Source organism: Anas platyrhynchos, chromosome 5, assembly GCF_047663525.1.
Source record: "Anas platyrhynchos isolate ZD024472 breed Pekin duck chromosome 5, IASCAAS_PekinDuck_T2T, whole genome shotgun sequence".
Lineage (NCBI taxonomy): Eukaryota > Metazoa > Chordata > Aves > Anseriformes > Anatidae > Anas > Anas platyrhynchos.
In genome coordinates this window covers 19,108,578-19,123,224 of record NC_092591.1, presented here as the reverse complement: position 1 = coordinate 19,123,224, position 14,647 = coordinate 19,108,578, and the positions used below count along the sequence as shown (strand labels likewise).

General features: G+C 37.8%; 1 long non-coding RNA gene across 1 annotated transcript in view; it reads right to left on the bottom strand.

The window, feature by feature from the left end:
- Window positions 1–433: 433 nt before the first annotated feature.
- LOC106016529 (uncharacterized) overlaps window positions 434–14,647 on the bottom strand; it is a 309,486-nt gene continuing 295,272 nt past the window's right edge. Inside the window, exon 7 of the long non-coding RNA XR_011809545.1 lies at window positions 434–884. This is a non-coding gene — a long non-coding RNA (uncharacterized lncRNA). The remainder of the gene's footprint in view (window positions 885–14,647) is intronic.

Here is a 14,647-nt window from a genome sequence, read left to right as displayed (position 1 = left end):
AGAATGGAAGAAAGTGTAAGGCCGAACAATAAAGACAATCAAAAAAATAACTAAATAAGAAACATTTTCCCAGTAAGCTAAGACATGGTAATGAAAACAAAATTATTGAAGGGGTTGTAGGTCTTCAAAGGAGTCTTTAAAGTCATTAATTACTTGAGATAGTATATAGACTCTCAAATCTTTCTCTGCAAGGTCGCTCTCAATGTGTTCTTTCCCCAGACTGTGCCCATGTCTGAGAGTGCCCTAACCTAGGTGCAGCACCTTACACTTGGACTTGTTGATCCTCATTAGGGTCACATGGGATCACTTCTCAGTCCTGTTCAGGTCCCTTTGGATGGCACCCTTCCTTATGTTGTACTGACTGCACCACTCAGCTTGGTGTCATCTGCAAACTTGCTGAGGGTGCTCTCGATCCCACTGTCTATATCATTGATAAAGATACTAAACAGTACTGATTCCAGGACAGACCCTTGAGGGACACCACTCTTCACTCGCCTCCACCTTGACATAGAGCCATTGACCACAAATCTCTGGGTGTGACCTTCAAGCTAATTCCTTATCTACTGAACAGTGCACCCTTCAAACCTACATTTCTCCAATTTGGAGACCAGGATGTCGTGTGGGACCCTGTCAAAGACCTCGCAGAAGTCCAGATAGATTACATCAATAGGTCTTCCTTTGTCAACTGATGCAGTCACTTCATCATAGAATGCCACCAGATTGGTCAGGCACAATTTACCCTTGGTGAAGCCATACTGTCTGTCTCAGATCACACCTTTGTGATAACACGTACCTTAACATTGCTTCCAGGAGGATTTGTTCCATGATCTTCCCAGACACAGAGGTGAGGCACACCAGTCTCTTGTTTCTCAGGTCTTCTTTTCCTTTTTAAATATGGAAGTGATAAGTATGTAATTTAGAATTAGTCCAATACTCAGTTATCTATGTCTCAATTTAGAGAGCTCTAAAATAATTTTCAAGGGAAGAACAGAACACTGCATCTTCAGTTAACAAGTCTCTTAGAGAAGCATTCTGAACATTTTACAGTGATTCAGCTGCTAGAATTTCTGTTTGTTATAGAGAAATCTTAACATCCTTAAACAACCTTTGTTTTAGAGGTATGATTCATGATTTTGAGTAGCAGTGAGATAGAGGATTCATATCCACTCATTAAAAAGGAGTCTACTAAAATAGATCTCTTCAGATACATCAAACAGTAAAAGGGTATTTCCTTAACAAAATAAAACTGCAAATTGTTTTCCTTCCAAAACTTTGCATTTTGTCGTTTGCTTGTTTTTCCCCCACCTCAGAAAAGTCAAGACTGTGACTCAAGGCATACAGAACTTCATGTATAATAAAATTAAAATAAATAGACTCAAAGGATTTTTGTGTTTGTTTTGTTGTTGTTTTGTTTGTTAAGAGAGAATAAAGTAAGAAATTTTTTATAGTGAAAGACATCAAAGACAATAGAATGATGCAGTTTGCTGATATAGTTGAACTTGTAAGAGATTAAGATCCCATGTAGGATATCCATCCTTCACAGTTACTGTAGCAATTATTGCAGTCTTTGACATGATGGAAGTAAGCAAAAAGGGTAAGGCAATGGGCTTGTCTCTAATTCTAGTAGTTTATGTATCTTATTTCAAGTATCAAAGTTATTTAAAACATTTTTAAAAGATTTAATATTCCATTAATAACAGGAATAAACAGTAATGCTTTCATTTTGGTCTAATAACTGTGGGTGATTTAGAATATACTGTTTTTAATTCTATGGATTCTATATCTAGAGGAGTTTTTCGTTTAACATACAAAAATTCAGAAAAGCTTTCTAGTGGGAATGTTACTGAAGACACCAAATAGAATACTAACTATCTAGCACTAAAAATGTGGTTTAATAAATAACTTAAAGTTTTGTTGTTAGATGAAATCTAGGTGAAATATAACAAGTGATGTTCACATTTAATTTATGTCTTAAAAATATTTCTGGACTCAATGGATTATAAAACTTATTGCTTTGCTCTTATCAAGCTAATCCTGAATGTCTAAGGAAAGGCTTATTTGCAGTGAGTTCTTTGGTACTGTTCACACACTTTACTTCAGCCTCTTAGCAGCCTGGGCCCCAATTTTCTGCATTGCTTCAGATAACAAGAATGTGCCTATGAAATTCTGTGCTTGTAACAGAAGTACATAGTTGGCCATAGGACTGCATTTTTTTCCAACTCCTTTGCTCTTTGTATCATAGCCATAGCAATTACTTTGACGCAGACTCTTAAAAAAAAAAAAAAAAAAAAAAAAAGAGAGAGAGAGAGAGAAAGTTTATGATTTCATTGCACTCTTTACAAGTTATATAAGTTATATTTCATCAGTATATTGTGAAAAACAAAAAGAACACTGTTAAGTTGTGGAGATAAACACAAACCAATACATTAACAGTTGGTGGGAAAGAGTCGCTAGACAAAAGAGGCTGTGATTATTGGGGTTGTGAAGGGCCTGAAATCTCTGAATCCCCTGTGCAAGTGGATCTGCATGATCTGAATTTAAAATGTAGCTCCTCTGTTTCACTGGAATCTCTTTTTACCATGCATCTGGAAGTAATGAAAAGGAACTGACAATGCCAGGTAACATGGAAAGTTAGCTTGATTTCAGATGCTCATCTTTCATGCTTACTCCTTTTACATTCTTTATGCTTTGCATGCTTTACCTATCACACTTGGTAGTGCTCTATAGCCTGGTGGAAGTCTAAAGAAAGAAACATCTTTTTGCATAACCAGGTTAATTCTTCTTCTAATTCTTATCCCAAGACTCCAGTTATGTCACTACAGTTATTCTTTTCTACCACATTGGAAGTGGAACAAAAGCCTGACAGAAGAAGAAATGGGAAATTAGCCTTTCTTTTTATTTCCCTGTAAGTACTAAAAATGTTCTTACCTCTGGCTCTGGAAGGGTGCTTTCTTCTGCTTTTCCTTGAAACAGAAGAGTTACCAAAAAGCAAACAACTTTATTCACAAAATAGGAAAATATTGCCAATGAATTTGTCACAGAATCACAGAATTGTCTAGGTTGGAAGAGACCTCAGGATCATCGGTCCAACCTCTGACCTAACACTAACAAGTCCTCCACTAAACCATAACACTAAGTTCAACATGTAAACATCTTTTAAAGACCTCCAGGGATGGTGACTCAACCACTTCCCTGGGCAGCCCATTCCAATGCCTCACAACCCTCTCAGTAAAGAAGTTCTTCCTCATATCCAACCTAAAACACCCCTGGTGCAACTTTAGCCCGTTCCCCCTCGTCCTGTCACTAGGCATGTGGGAGAATAGGCCAACCCCCACCTTGCTACAGCCTCCTTTAATGTACTTATAAAGAGCGATAAGGTCGCCCCTGAGCCTCCTTTTATTCAGGCTGAACAAACCCAGCTCCCTCAGCCGCTCCTCCTAAGACTTGATCTCCAGACCCCTCACCAGCTTCGTTGCCCTTTGGACCCGCTCAAGCACCTTGATGTCTTTCTTGTAGCGAGGGGCCCAAAACTGAACACAGTACTCGAGGTGCGGCCTCACCAGAGCCGAGTACAGGGGGACAATCACTTCCCTAGACCTGCTGGCCACACTGCTTCTTATGCAAGCCAGGATGCCGTTGGCCTTCTTGGCCACCTGAGCACACTTCTGGCTCATATTCAGCCGACTATCCACAAATACTCCCAGGTCCTTCTCCATCTGGCAGCTCTCCAACCACTCCTCTCCCAGCCTGTAGCTCTGCTTGGGGTTATTGTGCCCCAGGCGCACGACCTGGCACTTGGCCTTGTTCAACTTCATACAGTTGACCTCAGCCCATCGGTCCAGCCTTGTATCAAAGCCAAAAGTGTTAATAAAATATCGTATGTGCTTAAACTTCTAAAAGATGTTGTCTTACCTTCTACTAGCAATCTTGCAGCCACAAAGTTAGATTTCCAAAGTGAAACCTGTCTGTGTACCACTATGGATTTCATGGTAATAGATGACCATGAAATGTATTATTATTTAACATATTAAAGTATTACTGTCTTTGGAATACTACTCCACTTTATAGAAACTGATTAAGGCAGTACAAATATATATATATTTTTAGACAGTAGGTTAATATTAAAAAAGAAACAATTATCTAGAAAGACACCTGACAAGACTCCATCAACAAGCAACTGCATTATTGTGCATTCTCTTGCTTTTTATCTGCTATAATCCTAATGTGTTGTTCTTGTTTTTTCTGTTTGTTTTTGCTTGTTTGTTTGTTTCTTTTTTTTTTATTTCCCTGAGTGATGTTTTCAGCTGTTCCTTTTTAGACACTATCATATAGTAAGATTGTAGCAGAATAGTCACCCAGGTCTATCAGATTTGGCAGGAGGCTGTTGACTGCCTTGAAGATGTCAGGTGTTATTTTTCAGTCTAATTGGAGCAGTGAAAGAGAGCTGTATCTACTCATAGAGTGCTGAGGTCCTCTCTGTCTTAGATGATGAGGACGAAGGCTTAAGACAGATGTTGACTGAGTAAACAGCTGCAGTATTTGAAGACATTACAGTTTCCCATTACTTTGTTAGATCTGTCTATTCCTCTTCAGAGTTTGTTGTAAGAAAATGTGTGTGATCTCTCTGTTTAAGATCAGTTGTGATAGATTTGAATGGATAATTTGAATTAACTGGCCGAGCTAACATCCAGCTGTCAAGACATGAGGAACTTCTGGAGGCGTATTCTACATCTCTTCCATCGATACAGAAAAGTCTTTATCTTCTGACATATGCTTTAACTAGAAGATCAATCCCACCATTACCAAGGCTTTCTGAAGAGCTTTTGGAGAAGACAACTGGAAATCTAGTATGATAGTTAAGACACACATTTACAAGTGAGAAAGAATAAATTGAACCTCCTTAGTCTGAGTATCTGCATCTCAGACTCTTTAACACAGAAAAGAAAACTCATGCTCCAGGCATGGGGTTCTACACTCCACCTTAAGGCAGAAATACCTAAAGGTGGGGTACCACAGCAGCTGAATTTTAACTTCGTCCTAACTTTTAATATCTCCTTTTTTTTTTTTTCTTTTTTTTTTATCACTAAAGTTCATGGATATTCTGAGGAGAATGAAATGGAAAAAAGTATTAGGAGGAAAAGTACACAAAGTTGCAGACATTTAAACACATAGCCTCCTTAGCTGAAGTTGCATCCTATTGGCTACAGATGGCATTTCCCAGTGTTAAATGATTACACAGAATTACCTCAAGTCACCATAGTCATTTATGTCTGTGCCATAAAGGTAGAGATTTTAAAATAATGAATTACTAAAACTCCCTAAAACCATATTACCACCTCCATGTTGAAGATTTATTCAGTGGTTTTCTCCAAGGACTCTAGCCACTGAACAGAGACAGTATCAGGGTAACACACATAAAATGGAGTAAAGTGCATAACCCAACAAGCTTCACCTCTGCAGACCATGATATTTCTTTGATTTCTCAAGAAAATTCCCTTTTCAGTGGACTATTAGAAAAGTGTATGTGTCCTGTCACTGTAATACAAATGGAAAAAAAATAATCATACTAAATATTGAAAAAAAAAACACTATTAGAAAAAGATCATCCTGCTTTTTTTTTTTTTTTTTTTGGCAAGTTTAATATCTAATACAGAAAGACAATTGTAGGTAAAGAGATGAGATAAGAGCCCGTGAAGTCTAGTGCCTGTTCTTAGCTGATCTGACCTATCTGTTTTCAACCTTCAGTTTTTTGAATTCACCTTAAATCTTAAATCTCTGGTCATGGCATTCACGAGAAAAAAAGTGTTCAAGAAGGAACAAAAATATGTATGTCTGGCTTTACTGGCAAGTACATACTTTACTCATTCCTACAGAGTCTCACATTTTTTAAGTACAATATATATAGTAGGGTATATAAAATCCTATATATCTCTAAGATTCCTAAAACAAAATTTCAGTCTTGTAAGACAATTATTCACATACAGCAAACTGAAGGACTCAATTAATCCTAGTGAATCTAAAGTCAGATAGGTACTTGTCCTGATTTCAGTTAGAACAAAGTTAATTTTCCTCCTAGTAGCTGGTAGGGTGCTATGTTTTGGATTAGGATGAGAAGAGTGCTGATAACATGCTGATTTTTTAATTGTTGCAGAGCAGTGCCAAGGATGTTTTAGCTTGTCACTCTGTCCTGCCAGTGGGCAGGCGGGGGATGCAGCAAGATCTGGGAGGGGACAGACCTAGGACAGCTGACCCAAACTGGCCAAAGGGTATTCCATCCCATCTGATATCATGCTGAACAATATATAGGGGTGGCTAGACGGGGAGGGGGGGGAGGAGGCGGGGCGGCTGCTTGGGGTTAGGCTGGGCCAGTGGGTGGTGAGCAATTGCATTGTACATCACTTGTTTCATACACATTATTAGTAGAAGTACTATTATCATTATTATTGTTATTATTATAGTTGTTATTATTTTCCCATCTTAATAAACTGTCTTTATCTCAACTTAGAGACTTCACTTTCCCACTTTCCCGTTTCTCTCCCCCATCCCAGAGAGGGAGGGGGGAGGTTGAACAAACGGCTCTGTGGTGTTTAATTGCTGGCGGGGTTAAACCACAACAGTACTCCAAGATGAGAATCATAGCAAGATTTAGGCTTCTTAAAGAGGAATTTATTTTCCTAAATCCAGGGTCCTGGATCTGTCACCTAGCCAGTAGAAACACTTTGGTTTATGACCTTCAAGGCTTCCAACACCTTCATATTTGACTTCTTGTGCTCAGGTGGCCAAGAAGGCCAATGGCATCCTGGCTTGTATCAGAAACAGTGTGACCAGCAGGGCTAGGGGGCTAGGGAGGTGATCGTCCCCCTGTACTCGGCTCTGGTGAGGCCGCACCTCGAGTACTGTGTTCAGTTTTGGGTACCTCGCTACAAGAAGGACATCGAGGTGCTTGAGCGGGTCCAGAAAAGGGCGACAAAGCTGGTGAGGGGCCTGGAGAACAAGTCCTACAAGGAGCGGCTGAGGGAGCTGGGCTTGTTCAGCCTGGAGAAGAGGAGGCTCAGGGGCGACCTTATTGCTCTCTACAGATACCTCAAAGGAGTCTGTAGCGAGGTGGGGGATGGCCTGTTCTCCCACGTGCCTGGTGACAGGACGAGGGGGAATGGGCTTAAGTTGCGCCAGGGGAGTTTTAGGTTAGACGTTAGGAAGAACTTCTTTACCGAAAGGGTTGTTAGACACTGGAACAGGCTGCCCAGGGAAGTGGTTGAGTCACCATCCCTGGAAGTCTTTAAAAGACGTTTAGATGTAGAGCTTAGGGATATGGTTTAGTAGGGACTGTTAGCGTTAGGTCAGAGGTTGGACTCGATGATCTTGAGGTCTCTTCCAACCTAGAAATTCTGTGATTCTGTGATTCTGCATGTTTAAAAGATGCCTCAGTTATGAGATGAGTGTTCTCACCTAAGCATTCTTACCTTGTTCCCTTTTCTCTGGCCTCAGATAGTTATATAATTAACAGGCATGATTTGTTTGAACAAGCAGAATCACAGGTGACAAAGCAAGTAAAGAATGTTGACTGACCCTAGCATCAGTGAATCTGTTCATGCCAGCAAACTAGATTTTCTTAACATGAACCATGAGGAAAAGAGAGATGAAAATTGCCTAGAATTGAGATGGACAAAATTTTGAATGGTGAGTCTTACTTTGCCAAAATGAAATTAGCTTAAGCTCTTTTGAAAACACGAATTAGACTGATTCTGTCCCTGAACTTTCCCGTATGTGCACACACACACAGTCAAAATGGTGTATTTCCAATTCTTTAGTCTTGATTCACTGCTAATATATCACCTGAGATGGAAAAGGCAAACATTTTATCCACATGCTTTTCTTGTCTCAGGTAATTTTGTGGTCCATTGGTTATTTTCACCCTGTAAGACACCTGATACCAGTACTGGCTGAACTGTGGGAAGCTTAAAAATTTCAAGGTGTACTTCTTTCTTATAGATTTCTGAAAATAATGACTAATGTATAGCAAAACTCTCTTTGGCTTGTGTAAGTTCACTAATAAACCAGATGTCCTATGAATAAGTCCTTAGGGCCTAATATGCAAATATTGATGGTGCTGATAATCACTGGACCCTGGTTTCTATAATTGTTTTTACCTTCATTATCTTCTATTATGTCCCATAAGAAATCCATTTTCCACTATGAAATCTGATACACACAATGCAGTAGATATCAAGGGTTTAATGGCCTGCCTTTCAATAAATTGAATTTAATCTCTTTTATGATTCTTAGGAAGGACCAGAAGATAATAAGACCATGGCAATAGAATGTTCAGTGATCATTTTCAGCCACTGAAACCTAATACAGAAGCTAATTGGTCCCTTGAAGCATGTCTGCTTACTCCATGATGTATGCACAAGGTATCCTATCATAAATATTCTCATAGTGGTTTCCTAGCTGCAGGATTAAAAGAAGCACTACCTTAAATATGTTATTAAAATAATAGTAATAATAATACAGAATATCAATAGCAAAGCTCTCTTCAAACTCTGTGGAGTCCAGCTGCAGTGACGGTATTCAAATACACAGGTTAATTCTCAAATGAGTGGTTTGAAATAGGAAGAAAGTAACTTACTATGCTTTGCAAAGTAAATTTCTAGTATTGCAAGACCATTCTCTGTTCTTTCAAACATTTTTGTCTCTTGGTCATTTTCTATTTTTTTTTCTGAGCTGATAAAATTGTGATTTAATCCAACCATTTTGTCTCCACACCCTTTTTGTCCAGTACAAAATCTGAACAGTATAAAATTTGTCTTTGGAGAGATGAAATGATTATGCACAAGTAATTGAAAATAATTGACAGCTCTGACTTTGGCCTTACAGTGTAAGTCTGCTGCCACCTATAGATAAATTACAATATTTGCAAGCAGATGAAATACATGATTTGGAAAAAGAAAAAAAAAAAAAAAAAAGAAAAAAAAAAAAAAAGCAAGGATATCAGTACTACATAATATAGGGACATTCTGACATTCTGCTGCAGAAAAGATTAGTGGCTGTCTGCACTACTGAAAATACAGTACAAAGTCTTGTCAGTTTTCAGGTTGATAAATGAATCTGTCTACCATCCACCAGTTCATGTCAAACGTAGCTGCCACTAAGTAGTGCCAGTGATAATGTGCAAAATGCAAAGAGTAAATAAAAACAGAGAGAAGGAAGAGGGATTTAGGGAGAGATGTTTTAGGGATGTGGCTTTTGTTAGATCTCTCAAACACAGAAAGTTCACATTAAGGGTTATCCACCATACACAGATTATCAACCAGAAAGAGCAAAGGAGGATTAGGCAGAATAGGAAATGAGGTAAAAATGGAACATGCCATATCCTTCTTCATCCTCATCTAGCATTCCTTTTTTATATCAAGACCTCAAATGCATCACAGGACTACTATTAATAAAGATTTTTTTTTATTTGCTATACATGTATATTGTGTCTATTCTGTGTCTGGATACAAATAGGGTAGGATGACAACTTTTTAAAAATAAACACAATATGCAGAGTTTCAACTATTTCTATGAGATGCCAACATCCTTCTTTTGATCCTCTAAAGTACTACATTAACAATGGTTAAAGGCAAAAAATCGAAGCTCCTAACTAACCACTCCAGAATCCTCTGTTTGAAGCAGTTAGGGGATAACTTCATATTAATTTCTGCTAAGTTAGGTGTAAAAATTAGTAAAATCGTGATTTATGGTTGTTTTGAGATTGGTAAAACATCAATGAAGTTGACAGGAAAAATGTCTGACTTTAATCTAGGATCATTTTGAAAACGATAAGTGAGATTTATTTATATTATTACTTTATTTTATTAATATTTTATATTATTATTTAATACTGTGTTATGTTTATGTGTGATTTCTTTATATTATTATTTTATTATTCTGAAAGAAATAGGAAAAAAAAAAAAAAAAGAATCAGTATAGTAAGAGACATCCAAAACTTAAATCTTATGTCAAGCTGAGTATGTATATGGATTCAGTGAGGTAGTATTTACCAAAATTAGTGATTGCAGATTGGTTAGAATGTATCAGGTACTGGGAAAAGGCAAACTAAGGTCAACAGTTTCTAGAGATGCATTCATATAACATATCCATGTGATAACATATGACAATTTTTAATAAATGATAACTAGAAAAATAGTCGGAATTATCAAAACAAACAAACAAAAACCAACAACTTTGCTTCCCAGTCTTGGACAGCTGATATTTTAATAATGAAACTTTATAAGGAGACTCCTTTGAAGCAGATATTATTGCTTCAAAGAAACACCTTTGTGCAAGTTCCCTTAAAATGTTCTCTGAGCAATCCCCTTAATTTTTTTCAGTCAGCTGGGGTAACATCACTATTACAAGCTAGAACCAATACAAAATTTATTCTAACCGATACAAAAACAAATAATCAGAGATTAATAATGTGAGTTCTTGCTATAGATTTTACCACCTGGTATGTACTGGAATAAACTTTAAAAATTGGATGAAATTCTTAAAAACGTGATAAAGATCTAAGAGCATGGTTGCTGTAGGCTACTTTATTTCCTTCCAGATGTGCTACTACCAGTTCTTTTCAAGGTCCTATAATATTAAGAGCTGAGAAAAACAGAGCACTAGCCCAAATGTAAATCATTTTACTGCTGAAGAAGTTTCATCCTCCTTAATTCATTTTCATTGCATGAAATTGACTCATACTCAGCACAGTGGCTTGTCTTTTTTTGTGACAAACAATTTTCCTTTTTTGAGTCAATTATTTCCCTGGAATAATAAATATGGACTAGGGGTTAATAGCTGTATTGGAACAGAGCACCTGAGACAATTGGTTCCCATGACAACCAAACTCACTTATTAATAATTTTAACTTATTTCCCCCTTCTATTACAAATTAATGTATTAGATATGAGAGACATCTAAAATGCCTTACATACAATTCCTGCAGCCAAGTCTTTCAGATGGAACATCATGGATTTCATATATAATCAATGATTTCTATCATTTAAAAATTAATATAGAGAACTGCCAAACAAGTGCTACCCAGAGTCCCTTTAGGGAGCTCACTTTGATATCACACTTACTTTGGATTCCAAAGGTGCTAATAAGACAGATAAGCCTTGCAAGACCTTGTATATTTTGGGAATCTATTATATTTGTAGGTAAGACTACAATGTTCTGGTTATTTTGCTTGTGGAGATAATCTAATAATCTGAAAAGTCTTGAAATTCTCTATTCACATACTTTTCCATCAATCTCTTACTCTGACACTGCCACCAGGCACTAGATGTGTAAATTGCACTTTTTGAGATACCCAAGAGAAATTCTGAACCTATACACCAGAGCCACTCAGGCCTGGACCAGACCATACCCACACCTGGTCTGTCTCCCACTTGCTTCCTCTTTCCCCAGGCAGGGCTAACATATTCAAGACCCAACAGCTTTTTTGGGGGGGGAACAATCTTGTTAGATCTCTCAAACACAGAGAGATACCTCTGTGTACCTGCAGGTACCTCAAATCAGGGGCAAAGACACAACTATTTCTGCTTTTAGATTCTGTAATGATTCCAGTTTTTAGAATATGTTCCTAATTTCTATGTGCAGTATTTATGCCATCCATTCAGAAAAGATAGCAAGAAATCACAGTTAAAGGGGAAGAATATCCTCCTGTAATAACATATGAAGGAACCAAGAGGATGAGGACACACTGTTCTCTACCTGCATACTTTTTGATCCCACTCTCCTTCTCACTCATCTGTCTCACATGGACAAAGATAACAGTGCTGGGGCTGGAAAACAAAGTGTTACCTGATATGCTTGATTTTCCCCCATCTTAGCATGGTTTTCCATGGTGGAAGCAACTTGACTGTACTCATCTACCACTGGCCCTTTGATCTGCTGCTAGGAGAAGAGGGAATGAGACAGAAACTGAATTTCTCCCACATCTGTCCTCTACTCCCTCCAATTTCCCTGTAGCCAGAGCTAGAAAGTCACTGTTCTGAGCACTGAACTACCCTGGATAGTGAATATTCAAACCAGGCCATGCTGCAGTGTATGCAGTATATGCAAATATTGCCAAAGCATCTAGCAAGAGAGCCCCTTGGGCACTTATCAGAGGTGGATCAAACCCACCCAGTGTGGCATTACAGTCTTGCCTACACCAGAGCAGCTGGCTATAACATCTGCCTTTGTGCCAGTGTCTTTCTCATCCCCCAGTCTGCCATGCACACAGGGGGGTTGCTAAGGCAAGAGCATGTCTCCACAGAAGCTAGCAAAATGGGAACTTGACCTCAACCACATATTTTTGAGCAATGCAATAAAACACTATGGTGAGGTAAAATGCATTACCTCTTAAAGAATGGGTTAGAGTGAGTGGAACAGCAACAGATCTGCAGGGCTCCCACTTGATTGTGTTCCACTGTGCAGAGGTTCCACTGTGTTCCACTGTGCAGAGGTTGCCCTTAAGCAGTGCAAATATGAGAAACACTGGAAAGGAGGAAAGGCATCTGATATTTGCTTCAAAGTGGCAGGGAATAGGCATGACTTAATTGTGAGTGGCACTATTGGAAGCCGCGCTTGACACTATTCACCCTGCTACCAGAAACACTGACTGTCAAGGGAGACCTGTAAATTCAACTGTATAGAGATATGACTCTACTGATTCTTTCTGCTGAAAGATGATCACAAGCAATACTTGCTTTCAGAGATGGGTAGATGAAAAACACACAGCATAGCTATCCCCCTTTATTAGAGTGTTGTGGCCTTACCAAACTAGCAACTTTCTACTATGACAAAAGTTAGGGAGCAGCAACACAGAAAATTCCCAACTGAACCAAAACGCTTCTTGAAATACACCATGAATCTGGCAGAATTTAGTAAAAAAATGAAAAACCTATCTGCATACATCCAGCCTCATAGCTTCCTGCACCATGTAAGAATCTTTCTCGCCTGCTCCCACATCTGACTCACAATCATAAATTCTCTAGTGCTATCATGAGACATAAGTAAAAGATTTTTTTTTCTCTTTTTTAAATAACAGGTCTTTATGCAACAGCAAAGATACTGTTGCTGACGCAATGACAGTATTAATTTCAGTGAAAATATTTACCAGTATTTTCCGTAGGATAAATTAGCATAATTGATTCTCCTATTTTCTGCCTTCTAAATCCATGTATTTATACCACATGTTCTCACCAGCAGCTTATTCTAGCCCTGATCCTGAGAGGTAGGCTCCCCATGCTAACTCACTCACTTAAATATATGTTTGCATAAATTAAAAAATCTATGTGTGTTGAGCTTCTTATGGGACTGAAGCCATTATTTTTACTACAAAATCTGATATTAACATATATGCTTCATCTTTCTACTTCGTTATTTCTATGCAAGCTCTCTGAATGTTCCCCCTGAATAAAATAAACAAATAGATAAATAAAAATATTAATAATAATCATAAAATATATAGCTAATGGGCACAGTTTAGCTGGACATGTTTGGTGACCCTTACCTGCTTTTGTTCAGACATAACCATAAAACAGTCTATCACTTGTACTAGATATCCATCATCAATGACTGAAAGGTGGCCTTGCAGTGTTAGCAGTAAACTTCTCAGCTAAGGATTTCCTCAAACACAACTCCATAGGAACAATTCTGATGTGAACTGCCTTGAGCCATCTTTATAATGCAAATTAATATGTGAAAGAAGTGAATTATAGTCTACAGCTGAGTGATTTTCATACTGCAACTCTTTGAAAGAAGGGCTTTTGGAGACCAAAACACTCATATATATTTTATTCTGAAGAGAGTGTTTTACAAGTTTCAAATTGCAGTGTGTTCAGTCACTTAGTTTTACTGAGTCAGATAAAGTGTTATTGTTGCTACACATTCACATCTGCAGAGAGGACTGATTTTCAGGCTTTTAGTTTTTCTCCATTTTTTTTCCCCTTTTGTTCATTACTATATTTAAACAGTTTGATTCGAGTTTAGATTTTGGCTTCTAGAAATGTAGGAAATCTTAAAATAATCTCCCACATAAAAGAATAATGAAATGGTATACAAACATTAAGAAGTACTTGGAAAGACTTCAGAGATAAATCTAAGAAAAGGGGGTTCTAAAGTCTTCAGAAGAAAGCTTTGCCACACCAGATGTTTACCAACCCTGTGAATTATATCTTGTGACTTAAACAGAACAGGGTTAGGCCTGCACTGCAGTTAGACAAGATAAGAAAAAGACTGGGGAAAATGACAGAAAAGAATGGTGTTGATAGCTCATAATGCCATGATCTTTTGCAGTCACTACTGACACCAGGTTGATCTATTGAATGAGCAAACCTGTCTTTTGGAAGATGTACGAAGTTCACCTCAGAATTCCAAACTGTACGAGCATTTCATTCTCCTAGTTAAATTCCACATTTCTATAATTATTTTTTTTTTCTCATTTACATGGCTTTCTATACTATTTTTCTAAAGCCTTTGCTAGTATATTTTCAGCTAGAGATACAAGCACATACTTTCACTATCTCTAAGACATCGACTATAAATCAGTCTTTAGGAAAACAATATAATTATATTTTTATCATTGGGGAGAAAAAATATCTTTTTTTTAAGGCAAGTTAATTAG